At 45.8% G+C, this 16550-nt stretch overlaps 1 long non-coding RNA gene across 3 annotated transcripts; it reads left to right on the plus strand.

Moving 5' to 3' along the window:
• Positions 1-1260: 1260 nt before the first annotated feature.
• LOC122231376 lies at positions 1261-15120 on the plus strand. 3 transcript variants are annotated; one of them, XR_006208587.1, is made up of 3 exons: positions 1261-1457; positions 5107-5385; positions 14557-15120. It is a non-coding gene; the product is annotated as an uncharacterized LOC122231376 (long non-coding RNA). The 3 variants fall into 3 exon arrangements; XR_006208586.1 differs by lacking the exon at positions 14557-15120 and adding an exon at positions 9558-9596; XR_006208588.1 differs by lacking the exon at positions 14557-15120 and adding an exon at positions 1718-1841 and having other exon boundaries at positions 5107-7347.
• The last annotated feature ends 1430 nt before the right edge of the window (positions 15121-16550 follow it).

Below are 16550 nucleotides of genomic sequence, written 5' to 3' on the forward strand. Positions count from 1 at the left end.
GGCTCGTTATTCACTTATGGAGATCTCTTTCTATAGGTTCTCTGTTCTCGTTCTTTTCTCCCATCCTCCCTCACCCCCTATTCAGTCCCTCAGATATATCTATGAAGCTCTGAATTCCAACTAAAGCAAAGTTCAGGTTATTTCCCACAGAGCTCCCAGGCCCCAGGGAAATCACAGGATGTTGCCTGACACCTGTAACCGAGTCTCTGAACATTTTGTGACAGTTGGAGTGATTTTTTTCTGCCCAGAGCACAGAGAAGGCCTCCAGGGGAGTGTTGCTTAACCTCCAAGTTGTCATATTCTAGTCTCAGCCAAGCCACCCTTTTACACCAATCTGTACTACAATCTTATAAGCGTTTTCTCAGCACTTTCGAATTACACGGTACAGGAGAAGAGAGGCGGGAGAGATTGATTCTGTCGAGGGGCGGTTGTTCAAGAAAAAGGAGTAAGGGATGGGGTGACACCAGCACTCCCTGACACCAGCCTGCACGGCATATGTGGGAGCCCAGAGCCTTGTTGTCACTCGTGCCCTTATTTCTCACATTCACATGTTCTACAGGTCAAACCTCCTCTTGAAGGACAGCAAAGGCACACCATCAGATGGAGACAGTATGGGCTAGTGGGAAAGCCTTTGACATGGATCCAGAGGCCTCCATGGACTGTTACATCTCCCAGGACCGTTAGCCTATTGGCACTCTGCTGTGACCGCCTTCAGGAAGACACATGACCCTCAACCATCATCGGGACCTTCCCTGACTTCCTTGTAGGAGCTCCGGGACAGCCAAATGGGATGGCCTATGAGAAAGTGCTTCAAAAACTGTCTAGTGCTCTACAAATATAAAATAAGAATAAAAACGATAGTAAAACAACAAAAAGAATATTTATCATAAGAAAGAACAATGATAAAAAGCCCAGCATAAATCAGTGGGACTATGAAATGGCTGATTATAATCTTCCAAATAGCACATTATGGATATTTGTCATCGCCAGAGAAGCCTTAGTTTGGCAAGAAAGGTCCCCAAATCCCCATGTAAGTTTCCCTGTAAGTCATGGGTCAGGAGGGATAGAGGATGTGTCTTCACAATTAGCTGTCAGAAATCATCCTGAGCGACATGAGCATCAATCCACTGTGCCCAAAACTAAAACAAATCTTAGAACATGCATTATGACATATTCTCATGGAGTGCAAGAGTCAACAATGAGCCACTTTTCCCACTTGAACTGTCACCTTCTAGAACAGATCCCAGGTAAGAACAGAGACTAGCTCCCTGCTCCTTCACCCGCAGCCCTGAATCTCCCCCTCTATTTCCCTCCTCGATCCTCCTGTCCAATAGAGGCTACCCCCACTCACCGCAGGGCGATGCAGAAAATCAGAGGAGGCCACGGGAAGAGAGGGAGGCTCACAGCACACTCAGCTAAGTGAGAGTGCTGTTAACAGTGAGGTCGGGGAAGGTCAGGTAAGCTGTGCAGGGCCCGTGTTGCCATGGAGTTTGTTGAATTAGACAGAGAACAAGGGGATGCTGGTTGAGGAGGTGACCCTGGCTGCCAGAGTTATACACTCTCTGCCAAAAGTGTGCACACAGCCCTACTAGACAATCACCTTTCACGTGAGGGGATCTGGGCTCTGGGGCTGGGGATGCAGTGCTAGACTCTCTTATGTTCAGGGAGCAAGGGTGGGAAGATCAGCCACAGAGTCTGACTGAGGGTCCTTATGTAGCACCTGGGTGGCAACTAAGAAATCAGGACTGTCAGCAACTGTAACACTGTGTGGGAGTGACCAGAATCATGAGCTGACCAGAGCCAGTGTGGACAGCAGACTTGGGAGGTATAGACCGTGGCTGGTAAGGGACTTGCAATACCTTTGTTGACTGTCAGCTACATGGTGTGGGGCCAAGTAGGGGCAACTTTGAGTGCAAAGCCTGGGCATCAAGGCCCTTCTGCACCCTTGAAACAACTTGCTTCCATTTGTAGCCTTCTTTTTTCTCACCATCCACACTCCCGCCTCCCCATGCAAGGTTCGCCTTGCTACTGGAAGGTCCTTGCAGTTAGCACCCATTTCTCAGATCTGCTGGCACATGGGTCTATTGTTTGATGTGAAACTCACCCTTAGGAAGACCAATCAGTCCCTGCACTCTGTGCAACCTTAGGCTCTATCACCTTACTGTAACACAGTATCCCACAGACAGGATTCCTGTGTAAGTTGCTGAGAAGCGTTTATCACCTAAACATGTGCCCACGTTTCACAGAAGAGGAAGCAGAAGGAAACTGCCGCCAGAGAAAGCTTGGGTGGATGAAAGCCCGTTATGACATCTGACTCCAGGCTTGCATTGTGTTTTAGTATTGCTGATATTAAAGCGTGATAAGCAATATCCTAGTTAATTTATCATTGGCCTTCACCTTATACTTTTGCAATATTTGCAATTTTCCCCTCCCAGTCCCCAGAAGAGAATAGCAAATATTTTACTTTATTAAGCACTTTATGGATAAGATTCAGAGCTATAAGACCTAGTATTAGGTAATATCCTAGTGTTAAGGTTTTAAAAGTGGCTTTTGATCTATTTTGGTGTTTTTCAGGTTTCTTTTGTGAACTAGGCAGTTTCTCAGGCCTAGGCTTTCTTCCTTTTCTCACTATCCAATTTATCCACATACTACTTTTGAAAACAGACTGTATGTTAGGTACTCTTCTAAATGCTGAACTATAGCACTAAATAGAAACATCAAAAATTCCTGTCCTCACTGGGTTTACATTCTATTGGAAGAGGTCAACAATAAACAAGATAACTTCATAAAATACATTGTAGTAGATATTGTTATTTGGAGGGGAAAAAAAGATGGAATGGAGATACATAAATCCAGGGGTGGAAGATGAAATTTGAGATTTGGGCCTTAAAAAAAACGTTATTGGACCAAGTGACATTTGAGTAAAGACCTAACAGGAAGTGAGGGGGCTGGCCATGTGGTAGCTGGGGAAAGAACATTCTATGCAGAGAAAAGCAAGTGCAAAGGGCCTGAAGCAGGACTGTGCTTTGTGTGTCAAAGAAACAGCTAGATCAGTGTGGCCAGAACACAGTTAATAGAAGGAGCTGAGGTCACAGAGGAAATGGGAAGTCAGGTCATACTGGGCTCTCTGGTCAATGTGAGCACTTTGGGCTCTTACCCTGGGGGACACAGGAAGTATCAGAGTGCTTTTAGCAGGATCACTCAGACTGCTGTGTTGAAAATACAGCTTGAGAGACCAAAAGCAGAAACAGGGAACATGATTGGGAAGCTAATGCAGTGTTACAGGCAAGAGGTAATGGCAGCTTGGACCGAGGTAGTGACAGTGGAAGTGGTCAACAGTGGTGGAACTCTGGCTGTATTTTGAAAGTAGGAGAGGATTTTTTTTTCACAGATGAGACATGGCGGGTGAGAGAGCAGAGAGGGTCACAGATGTCACCAAGACTGAGCTGGGACAATGGGAGGAATGGAGTCATCATAGACAGAGATGCAGGATGTGTAGGAGAGGATGGCTTAGGAAGGAGGAGCAGGAGCTCAAGTTTGGACATGTTAGTTTGCGATGCCTGTAACAGTTTCAGCAGGTCAGGTAGACAGGGGGCATGTGGGTCTGGAGCATAAGGGAGAGAATGCATCTTGAGGGTGATATCCTCAATGCATCCAGACACAGGGGTGGATGAGCTCCAAGGCAAAGAACCCTGAGGACTGAGTCCTGATGCACTCCAACATTGAGAGTTTGAGTACATGCAAAAGAACCAACAAAAGTGATTTCAGACAAAGCAGCCAGAAAATTTAAAGGAAAACTAACGACTATGGTATCCTGGAAGCCACGTGAAGACAGTGTTTCAAAGGAGGAACTGACTGGGTCGAAGGTTGCCATTGATAGGTCAACTAGCGTGAGGAGTGAGAAATGGCCATCACATTTAGAGTGATCTTGATAAGAGATTTCGGTGAAGTGGTGAGAAAAACGGGGTCAAAGGAGGTTGTTTTTGCTTTTTTTCTTAATATGGGAGAAATTGTGGCATGTACAAATGCTGATAAAAATGATCCAGAAAGGAGGAGAAAAATCATACTTCATGAGAAAGAGATGATGGTTCCTGGAGAAATGTCCTTGAAGAGGAGTAAGGAGATGAGGTCTAAAACATGAACAGAACTATCAGCCTCGCTTGGCTCTCATATAGTTCATGCTCCTTACTAGACAAAGGACATGGCTTATGCATTTATATGCAAGTGATTGTTTTAGGGACAGTAGGGCTTGGAAAAGTAGGTTATCAGCTCCTGGGACAGATAACTGTTAAGTAATCTTTGGCCTCAGAAAAACCATGCTAGGACACAAGGACTTCTGGCTCTTTGTATCTGTCTCTTTGTACTACTTTGATGTGAGTCATGGAAGCAAAATATCTCCTTATACTTGGTATTACCCTAGTGGCTTATTTTAAACTAAAGACCCAAGGGACATGTTATGACCAAGATCACAGTGCCCAGAACAGAATAGTTAAATACTGATTAAGGGAATGAACACAGGAATGCATGCAAGCATGAATAATTGAAAGCCAATCTTGCCCTTTTACCTAATCTCAACCTACATAGGTAAGCAAATGCTCCGTATATTTTTGTCTGCCTTAGAAAAACAGAATAGCTAGACGTACCACAGGCTTTGCAGCTGGACAAGTACAAGTTTGATTACCAGGATGCATCTCAATTAGATATGTTCTTTAACCAGTATGAGTCCTATTTAAAAAATGGGAATAGCAATGGTCCCTAACTTACAGAATTCTTGTGAAAATGAAACCAAAGACCATTAAGTACCTAGTAAAGTGCCTGAGAAATAGAAGATATTAAATAAATGCTTACTTCAGAACAACTCTTTTAATGACCTTGTAAAATTCACTGGCTTCTGCAACATCTTTAAATTTTCAATTCAAGCCAACCCATGGGATAAGGAGTTCCAGAAGGTTGTCACCAACTGTGCAAAGTCCTTCTTTCTTTAAACCTAAAATCATTCCTTCTATGCCTCAAGCCTCTTCTTCCCTCACTCCAATTTGGTGATTAGTTCTTACATTTTGGGTGACTCCTCTTTGGTTTTAAGTTTGGATTTTTTTTTATCTGCAGTCTTGTTTTCCTAATGGCTAAGAGATGGAGATCTGGGGACCCTCTTTACTCTGACTGAAGCTTCACCCCAGAAGATTTTTCTTGAAGACTCTCCGAGTAAAGAGGAAGGACATGTAAGACACAGGGACCTCTGACCACATCCCCTCCATGTCCAGCTTTGCTGCACCAAGAGAGAGATGTCCACCAGGTCAATGAGGAGGATTGCTTTGTGGTTTCTTTGTCCGCATCAAATCATGTGTGACTAGCAGGAGATTTGCTTGACATCTCTTTTCACATAAGGTCAGTAACACTCAGCAGAGGGGGTTTCAGGCATTAAGGATGTTCTCACAAGATCCTGAAAAGGCTTGTAGTGAGAGATGTTTCTCAGGAACCTAAGGCCACCTACAAGCACTGGTAAGTAATCTGAGAGGAAATAAGCCGCTTAGACTCAGGATTCCCCACGTTTTTAAAAACGAAGAAAGGATGGTTTATCTACAAGGAAGCTTTAATGGAACAAGAAGAATGTGAGAAAAAATGAGGGGAGACCATGCAAGAATCTAGAAATACCTGATATCAGGGCACTCCAACATCTAAGTTCAAGGGGGGAGAATTCTGCCCAGCATCTCTAAGCTGCCCATCTTCCCCTTCCCCTATCACAAACATCCATGAGTCTTCCACTCCAGGAGACTACAAAAAGGCCCCTCTCACGAGACACTGAGCACTGCTCAGGATGTATGGACCATAATTTTTGCCTGGTATGAACATTTTCTGGTCTTGGAGCCAACATTCTCTAACTCAGGTGCTTCCCAACTTTTTGATAGTAGGTGCCATTGCTCTGGCAGCATTCTGAGGAGCCCACAAGAAGCTGCTCAAAGTGGAGGGCAACTTTTCAGGCGTCCCTGACCACTGCAAGGGCTGATGGGATAAATGTCAAGGCACACTGTAATCATTTCCACAGATGACCAGTTGGGATCCCATGCTACTCCTGTCTCTACAAATTTCCCCCTCAGAGAAGATGGGTCTGGAGAATAGACAAATGCCTAAAGGAAATCCACAAAGTCAGTGGCACAAAGGATTGAGAACCAAGAGAATGAGCACAATAACAGTAACACCACCACTAATGATGTGTATGCACTACTAACAAGGGTCGGTTCTGGCTAATTGTCTTACCAGGCTTATCCCAATTTTGGTAACAATAATGTGACAAAGGTACTGTTATCCCCATTGTAGAAAAGATGAAGCTAAAGCTTGGAAAGTTTGAATAATTTGCCAGAGTAATGCAAATAACAAGTGTCCATCTGGTTAGTAGAAGCCCATGAGCCTATGTTTTTAACTAACTGACATGGAATACCTTGTAAGCAAGAAAGGAACAGCATGGAGGTGGTGGGTAGGTGAATGCCTCTTGCCTTGATGCAAAAGATGACTGTATTCCAGCCCAGCTGTAGAAATGAGGGCCTGGACAAATTCAGGATGGGGAGATTTCCACCTTACATTTATAACCTCTGCTTAGCTTATGTCTCCTCCTGCAGCTCATTCCTAAGAGTTTTGGGGGGCTATCCCAAAATGGGTGCAGACAGGTGAACACAAAGAGACTCATGTTCAAAAATACAAGATTATATTTTGTCTTGGTAAGTGAGAACACAAATACAAACATGCCTTTGATGGGGAAACAACAAAAGCCACCAGTGGTGCCCTTAGCATAGCCCTGGGCAGCTGGGCAACCATCCTACAGATCTTGACTCTCTTTAATTACCTTCCAACCATTTTTACATGCCCAAAGTAGGACTATCAGAAACTGAGGAGCCTCATCTCCTGTCTCACTGAATGTCAGACTTTGAGTGAGGACCATTTAACAAGAGTTGTCCTCTCAAACCTGAGATGGGATTCTCAGAGAACTCACTAGGACTTCTAAATGGAATTTTCCATAACAAGGACACAAAGAATACTTTCTAACCAGCAGCACCTGATGAGGATGAAAGCAGTGGTTGAAAAACTCAGGTCTTCTCCAGCTCAGCCCTGAGTTGGATACATAAATTGAGGACATAGGCTTGCTTCAAGTGACTTGCTCAGAGTTTATCAACCTCACAGTTTATGTGGAACAGACCAAAGGGTTGGTGAATCAAACCAGTGCATCCAGGTAGGCTGCAAGCTACCTGAGAAGATGTAGAGGACAAGACCAGGTTGCATGCTTGTCCCCAAGAAAGATCCCTTTTTTGATTCCAGAAAACATCTCAGTCTGAGGAGAATTTTGTATGCAATAAAGAACAACATGACTCATTGCTTCTCATAGTCAGTGAGGTCCCTTCTGGATTTATTTCTGGTTATTGCTCCTATAAAAGATTATTTCCAGAGGCCTGAAGCATTGCTGTGTTTGGCCACCTGGGGATCCTCACCCAAGCTGTCTCAAACTTCTAGGTCATAGAATATCCACTCCTACAAAGGCCACAAACACAGAGGCAGCCAAATTGTGTGTCTATTCAGAGATCACTTCTCTCCCCACCACACAGGTGAGCACAGACCACTTTAGGCTCCAGAGACCTCTCAAGGTCATGTCCCAGGGCTGCTCCCAGGCCATCCAGCTACTTGGCTTCTTTCAAAAGAGGCTGGCTGCTAGCTCTCAAAACTCAGAGATCATACAGCTTTGCCCTTCTTCCTCCAGAGGCCAATCAAGAGGCTTACACTGAAGCAGGAGGGATTTGGGGTTACAACAGCTTTTGAGGAAGCCTTATGAGACCTGATTTAACAAAGGTGAAGAGCTTCCTCTTCTCCAGAGGCTTATGGGAATGTCCACTGTCTACCCTTTGGGAGAATTTGAGAGCATCTCACATGGAGGAAGGGTGTGGATTAAAAGTCCAGAGAAGGAGAAGAGCTCTGACTCTCACTTCAGAGGTCAATGACAAATAAATTCCAGGATGAAAGCATTATCAGTATCAATCAAAAAATCAACTTTTTTTTTTAAATATCAGGGAAAGAGCAGCCTTCCAGGGATTCTGACTCTGAGAGCCATCACTCTGGGGCTGGACCCCTTGAGCAGGAAGCCCCAAAATGCAGTCCTCCTCCCTCCCTTCTCCTCCCCATCCTGTTTCACCTTCTCCTCTTCCCCCTCCTCCCCTTTGCTCAAAAAAGCTATTTTTCAGGAGAACTTTATAGCTGTCCTCTGGCTGAGACCAGCTGGCAGACACCCCAGCCAGGAAGCAGAGCAGGGAGGTGATCGAGTTGAGGTGATGTCATGTGAAGAAAGGCGTAGGGGCATGTGCCAGGCCAGGGAGTGGAGAGTGGGATGTGTTTAGCTAAGCCAAAGAGGGCTATGTATGTTAGGTCAGGATGGGTTTTAATGTGTCTGGAAATGAACAAGCAAAATAACAGGTCAGTGGTGAGGCCCAATCACCTTTGGCCAAAGAGACCTAAAGTTGTCTGCAGGGACAGGGAAAGGGTTTCCATGAATCAGGTGAGAAATTTTACCCCACCTATGTTCAGCAAGGAAGCCAGCATTCAGAGAATGAATTTACTTTCTGCCAATAATAATTGCATAAAAGGGCTTTGGAGTAAGTCCATGTTCAAAGGGAAAGGTTTAGAATTCAGCTCACATTCCCTCTGGACAGCACACTCCCCATCCCTTTACTCCACCACCACAGACTCCCTGGGTTTCCCTGGGGAAAAGGGAAGAATCTGGTTCTGGGGATTGGATCGTAAACCTATCTCTGTTCCCTCACCCACACTCCTAATGCCTGCAAGTCACGTAAACTCCTACATTCCAAGGCATAACCACATACTCTCTCACACACAAGGGCCCCACTCATTGATCTGCCGACCACATCTACACATAGCATCTGAGTAATGGGCTTTTGTGCCATGGGCCCCTTTGGCAGTTTGATGAAACTCATGAACCCCCTCAGAAAAATGTTTTTGAATGCATAAAATGAAATACACAGAAGTACAACGGAAAACAATTACATTTAAAGTTCAATTTTCAAAGCATTCTTAACACAATCTGTGGATTGGTAATATGTGTGCTTCCTTATTCAAGCTTTAAATAAAATCTAATGATGGATCTCACAACTAAAGTAGCGACTATAAGTGATATTTTGATATACCTGCAAAAACTATAAAATGAGATGAAAATATCTGTGATTTCTATTGGTAATAAAATCAGAGACACTGTAATACTACTGTGGATTGTTGTCTATATTGGAAGAAATGCTACATTTTGGTTAGAAGTTAGTAAAAGTAAAGATTTAGTATTTTTTCCCACTCAAGTTCATAGGACCTCTGAATTCTCTTGATGGACACTTGAAGAACCATGGATCCCAGTTATCAATTATGCTGACTTAGCTAGCATATGTATTCTTGCATAGCAATATACACATTCACTCGTTATACTTACACTTATCTACCAATTCACACATACACATTTTTTTTAATTGAGCATTCCACCATTTAAAAAATTTTTTTAATGTTTATTTATTTTTCAGAGAGAGAAATGGAGCACAAGCCAAGGAGGGGCGAGAAAGAGACAGAGACACAGAATCTGAAGCAGGCTGCAGGGTCTCAGCTGGCAGCACAGAAACCGACACAGGGCTTGAACTCACGAACGGTGAGATCATGACCAGAGTTGAAGTCAGACACTTAACCAGCTGAGACACCTAGGCACCCTCCCACACACACACACACATTTCTAAATCCTGCCTCAAAAATACCAACACTCTCATATACAGCTGTGTGATGTATAAACGCCAACACACCCAATACCTCTGTTGTAACACACTCGTTCACATACACACCATTATCATTTACCCAGAATCCCCACTCACGAACACAAACACACCAACACCCCATCCACATCCATGCCAAGAATTCCCAAACATGTTAGTGCATGTATCCGTATCATCCAAATACACTCAAGCTCTCATGTAACACTAAACGCTCATTCATTACCCATATATTCAAATACCCTCAATTTTCCTACATACCCAGTAATAAACACACAACAAACCCCCATTCATGCATATGCATGTTCACCCACCTACCACATCCATTATTGATATGGACTCATGCACGGAGACCTTCCACATGGCCCCTGCACACACACTCACACATGCTTCATATTCTTATACCCATCTGCCCCCCAAGGTCCCATGCCAACACACGGGATGGAACCTGGCACGTCCCCCAGAGGGAAGGCTGCCACTGGCTCTGAGAGAAACTTAAGAGCCAAGGCAGAGGCCAGTACTGGCTGGGGGACATCAGGCCGATAAATCAGGAAAGAGCAAGACAGAAACTTGGCCAGAAAGCCCATTGTCTCTGCAGAGCACAATCCATCAGCGTCTCTTCTTTTGTCTTTTGATTTCTGATTCACTGAACTTCAGATCCATTAAATCTCTGCCAATAGAAGGGATGAGACACCCTGGGCTGTGTGGCAGGATGGCATAGAGGACCAAGGAAGTTGTTTGTCTAGTGCCAGTGAAGAAAAGTCTGAGTCTAACAAAATTCCCACATTAATGGAAGAAAGCGGCTCATTGTGTCGCCCAGGTTGGAAGTTTGGGAAGGTATATAACACATCAGGAGTATACAACACAGGAGGAATATTTGCTTCTCTTCCAAATGACTGGACCCTGGGTTCTGAGCAGACATCAGGGGGAGGTGGGAGAAGAGTTTCTGCTAGAATCTACAGGGATGGGCTCTCTGAGTGGCCTTGGGGGAAGAGTTGCCTGCCATCACAGTGAGCCAGGGCAGTGTGGTCAGGGAGCCCCATGAGGCCTCCACTTAGAATACCAGCCCCCACCAGACAATAGAATAGGCCTCCACTTAGAATACTAACCCTCCATGGGACAGGTGGAAACTCATAAATCATGTTGGTCACTGAGATGGTGCCAGAATCAGGGCCTCTGGTGTTTAGCTGGGGGCTTTCTTCCCTCAGAGCAGGTACCCCTAAGTACTTGTCAAATTGAGTTACAGCACTTGGAGGCCTTGGGGAGTCCAGAGGGCAGAGCATTCTAGACCAGGGGCTGACTCAAGTCCTCATGGCCTGAGGTTGGAGGCTCTCAGCATCCTGGCCCATCCAGCAGGGCCCCTGCATCAGCCTCAGCAGGATGGCCTGGCCCATCAAACTACGTGCCCCTTCAGCACAGGGTAGGAGGAACTAGCTGGACTCTGAGCACTGGCTGGGTTACAGAATGGCTGTGTGACCCTAGACCATCCTAAACCTAAGTCTCAGGCACCTCGAACTAAAAACTAGAGTTTGTCCCGAATCACATTTGAGGTTTCTTCTTGCTGTAAGATTGGGGGGCACTTACTAGTGAGCAAGGCAATGCAACTAGAACGTCATCTGATACATGGGAGTGATAATGCTATGCATCAGCCTTCTGGTGCAGATTCAGCGACATCCTCTGAGCGCCCTGCTCAGCACCTGACCCAGGGTACGTCTTCTAAATAGCTGATGTTATGTCTGAATGAGGCACTCATTGGTAGAGGTTCAGAGTAAGACAGACACAAAACGTGTGACATACAGCCCTAGCCCTCATGTTGCCTAGAATCTGAAAATGAGCAGGGGCGCCTGGGTGCTCAGTCGGTTGGGCGTCCGACTTTGGCTGAGGTCATGATCTCACAGCTCCTGAGTTTGAGCCCTGCGTCAGGCTCCAGGCTGATAGCTTGGAGCCTGGAGCCTGCTTCAGATTCTGTGTGTCCCTCTCTCTCTGCCCCTAACCCACTTGCATTCTGTCTCTGTTTCTCTCAAAAAGAAACATTTAAAAAAATTTTTTTAATAAAATAAATTAAAAAAAGAAAGAAAGAAAATGAGCACTGGTCCCTGGGCACATGCACCCCTTTCCAGGTTGTGCTACAATCCATTGACTTTTGAACACGTCTGTACAAGGCATGGAAGTGAGATATGAGACCCCAGTCTTGCCTTTGGGCTTGCTTTGCAGCCCAAGGGATGGACAAGACCAAGCTGATACCATTGAGTGGCTCAGGAAACAGGGTTAGAGTTCAAAGAGGGGGCAGGACTGGTCTTCCTGGGGCAGAAGGCCAGAGGCAGAAGCTCAGGATGGGTAAAAGTAGACACACCAGGAAGAGAGCTTTGTAGCCTCTGTGGATTGTCTTCCTGGGACAGATGGAAAGACTCAGGTCTTTCTGGGATCGGGGACAAGAGAGCCCAATCCAACGCTCTTCATTTATTCAATTGCTTGTGCACCCAGACTTTATGAAGCACCTACTTTTTGACAAGCACTGTTGTTACACACTGGGGGGTGTAAAAATTAGAATGACACAGTCCCTGCCCTCCCAGAGAAGTCAGGCTCATAAACCAGTGCCTTGAGAGGGGAAGAAAGGCTCAGAGATGCCAGTAGGGACGGTTGAGGAGCCCATCTCTCAGGCTTGTCCTGGTGGAGAAGAGAGCCAGGAGGTTTGGTCAGGGAATAGCAACGATAATTAATATAACAAATGCTATTAAACACTCAATAAGTGTTTTCTGCGTGCTGTAAGTCGTCTCTATATATTATTCCAATTAATATGCAAGTCTGCCCTATACGGTAGATGCTATTATTATACACAGATGAGGACAATTTTGGAACAGCAATGGGGAGCCGGAAAGTGCAGAGATAGGGTTGGCACAGTGGGGCCGAGGTTTCAAACAGTGTCTTTGCGATCATTTCTTCCCTTTCCACTTGCCCCTTGGCTACTGAGCTGCCAGGAGCCAGCGTGCCTGCTTCTCTCCTTGCCCCTTCACAGGGGGCCCCGGGACCCCTGCCCCTCACTAATGCCATTAGTGAGTCTGCCCAGCCCACAGCCAGGACTCACTTGGATGGCACAGAGCCTGGTGAAGGCCCATTTGCTCAACACATAATGGGGATTAGAATTCATTAATGCACTACAAATTAAAGTATTAATAACGGCTGCGGAGTTTAAATGAGAGCCAGGGAAGGGAATCGGGTGAGGGGCCGCCCCTCCCGCATCTCCCACCTAGCCGCATTGTTCCGGCATGGGCAATCCTGCGCTCTTTAATATGCTGTGACAGCCGCTGAAGTGACCCCAGACAATAAACAGGGCCTCCTAGTTAAGTATTAATCTGCCAAAAGAATGACCTTCATCCACTAAAGAAGGGATGTTTTTAAAAACCTCGCAAGTGGAGGAAGGCTCATTTGCTCGCTCATTTAGCATATTAAAAGGGTATTATTGCTACAAACAAGAAATCTAAATGAGGCCTGGGCAGGAGCTGCGGATAACACTCCTGATTAAAGGTGCAGGGTAATGATGAACACGGGAGGCTGAATCCATTATTGTTCACCAACATGGCAGGACCTGGCTGCCGGGATGATAAGAGCATTGAGCCCTGTTGGGACCAGGCACCGTCAGAGAGGAATGGAGCGCCAACAGCTGCCTAGGAGCTGCTCACCCACCCCCATCCTGGCAGGTGGAGGCAGCCTCAGGGGAAAGAGGCTCAGTGAGGGAGCCTCAGGTGATTCCCTGAGGGACCACAGCCTTCCTCTGGATCCACCAGCACCCTTCTTGTCTACCTACAGCTTTTCCAGTTGACCGAGCCAGGTGCTCCACAGACAGCACCTTTCCCCCAGGGCTCAGTCAGGGTGCTCTCATGCTTAGTCCCGGGAGAAAGGGTCGTCAGGCAGAGAAGGAGAGAGGAAGGATGGGTGTGCTGGTCTCGCCTCTACCCAGGACAACCCCATGGCCTGAGATGTCAGAGGAAGAGCTGGGCTGGGAAACTGGGTGTCTCCTCTTTGAGCCTGGGGTAGTCTGCTGGGCAAGGTGGGCCCCAGAAGCAATGTGCAGAGGGAGAAGAGAAATATCATGGAGGAAAAGAAACAAAGATACAAATGTAAAACTCAAATTCAACAAAATCTAGGGGAAAGGGGAACCTGCCATGTGACTGGTACCATATTCGGTTACAAGGGGCGGGGGGTTAGGGGGTGGGAGTGGGGGGAATGACTGACAGGTAATGAAGGTGTAAATCCAGCCCTAGGGATTTACCATCTAGGGAAGGAAGCGGGAATGACTCAAAGGAAATTGATAGGCATGAAATAAAGTTTTAAGTACAGAATATTTAGGGTATAAATAATTATTGATAGCAGGAAATCATGGGGAAATTACAGTTACTTGAATACAGGATTGAACTGAATTAATGTAATTACAGAATTAAAAGGGGAGGAGAACCATCCTGAGAGCTAATAGTGCCTACACATTTTGTCTTTGTCCTGTGTTCTCCTTGAGGACAGAGACTTTGTTTGCTCATCTCTGTGTCCCCCATCCATACTAGATGCTGCGGGAGAGACAATGCTATTTGTTCTCCATATAGCTTCCTCTTCCAGAGCCCAAATGGAGAGACATTCCCAGCCTCCCTTAAAAAGAAATTGGAAGAACATGACTAAGTTTTAGCAAATGAGAACACTAGTCGAGCTGATGTGTCACTTCTGGGCCAAGGCACGGAAGAGACAACTGACCTTATCTTCTCTCCTGCCACAGCAACCTCCTCAGCAACCACCTTAGGAGGTGGAGGGAGCATGGATCCCTGAGTACCGGATGGAAGAGGACCCTACCAGCCTACAGCAAATGCTTCAGACTTCCATTGTGTTGCACCGCTGAGCTTTAGGGGCTTACCTGCTAAGGCATAAGTTTTGTTTATCCTAATTAATGAATGTTTGTTGAACTGGTAAATGAATATTCTCTTTGGTCCTTATAGTAAATTTAAGGTAGATTAGTTACTTCCACTTGCCAGATAAGGAAGGAGATTCAGAGTTAAGAAGTAACAGAGCCAGAAGTTAAATTTATGTCTTCAAATCCCATGCTCTTTCGACTATACCTGGCCGCCTGCAAAAATACAGTCTCATGTATATTTTATGTGAAATTTAGCAAAAGTTACCTCAGTGTAATAGAGGTTAGGGACTTTCCAAATGAGAGGGTCCCCTGGTCGTCACTGCTGTCAGGACAGGGTTGTCATCTTGGATGCAGTCAAGGCCTCCTGAATCCAAGCACCTGAAAGAAGAGCCTTGGTCAAGTGTTTTCTCGCCTCAGGGTGGAGGGAGGAGGGTCCGCAGGGGGATTTCTACCCCTCCTTTTCCCAGCTTAGGGAAGAGGAATCTCCATCCCCTAAGCAGATGGTCAAAATCAGGCTCCTTGGAGAGACTGACCTGTGCTGACTTTTGCATATCACTTTCTAAATAAATTTGTCAACGACCCAACAGTTCCCAAAGCTCTGGAGCCTGGCCTGCTTGAATTTAGGAAGCATGAAAATAGCTGAAGGTAAATACTAACAGGTTGGCTCACACTATGAGTCCCTTCCACTCTGCTGCCACTGCCAGAGACAAGGCAGAGGGTGGTCTAAGGTGGGAGAAGGGGCTCCGACCCAAGCCAAGAGGAGAAGCGCTCAGTGTACAGGGGGAGAGGAAGGTGTCTTCAGGACTGGAAATTAGTTTAACCTCTAAGAGGAAAACTAATAAGAATTCACCACAATGGATAAGATCAGTTATCTGTAGAGAAATCCAGGGGACAGAACTAGATTGTCCTCTGTCTCTTTCTCTGGATTCCTTCAGATCTGGGTATTCAGGTCAGCTAACAGAATAAGCATTTATTGATCAAAGACTATGTGCCAAGCACAGTTCCAGGTGCTAGAGACATGGAGGTGAGTAACAGGGGTCAGTATTGCTTTCCTCCAGGGCTAATTAAAACCACAGGGTGCCTTGATGCAATGCAGTATTGCTCAATGGGTTCCCCTAGTGGCCAAATCCCACCCCCTGCCGCCCCCCCTCCCCGGTACCAAAAGTCCTTTCTCTTCACTCTCCATCCTTCCCTTTGAGATCTGTGTTCCCCCGGAATCTCTGGCTCTCTGACACTCAAATCTGTACAGCCCTAGACATTAGAGGTGGACAAATCCAGACAGATGGTTGTCACCCTAACTCCCCATCTTAAAGATGAAGAAACTGAGACTCAGGGAGAAATGACCTGACCGAGGTCACTCTTTGGGCTTTTCTGGGAGAACCAACATGATGACTCATGCATGCTCATTAACGTGTAAGCCAGAAAATGTATTAAAACTATTTAGTATATTAAACAATCGCTGGAATGGTAGAGGTGGGGGGTGGGGAGGAAAGGTAACTGCTCTGACTGGGCTGAGTTCTGTATATGTCACTCTGGTTCCCTCCTCGACTTGTGTCCATCTTTCTTCCAGTCCTTTTCCTTGATTCTGGGTTCCCTCTAACTCTCTCTTCTATAGCAATTTCAATTCAGAGCCCATAGGGAAATTGGAGGCTGGGAGAGTTTCCTTGACTGAGAAATTAGTCCATCTAATTACCCTCCCATACTGTATTAATCTCAATAGAAAGGGTTGCCAACGGTCAGTCAATGACAGACAAGGTGAATGGGAAGTACCTTCAAATGGTTGGGGTCTTAATTGTGTGAGCTGTCTCAAGAGACATGACATTCTGTCCTGGAGCTGTAAGGTTAGGTCATCTCTACCCTGA

This window comes from Panthera tigris, chromosome D1, assembly GCF_018350195.1.
Source record: "Panthera tigris isolate Pti1 chromosome D1, P.tigris_Pti1_mat1.1, whole genome shotgun sequence".
In the NCBI taxonomy this organism is placed as follows: domain Eukaryota; kingdom Metazoa; phylum Chordata; class Mammalia; order Carnivora; family Felidae; genus Panthera; species Panthera tigris.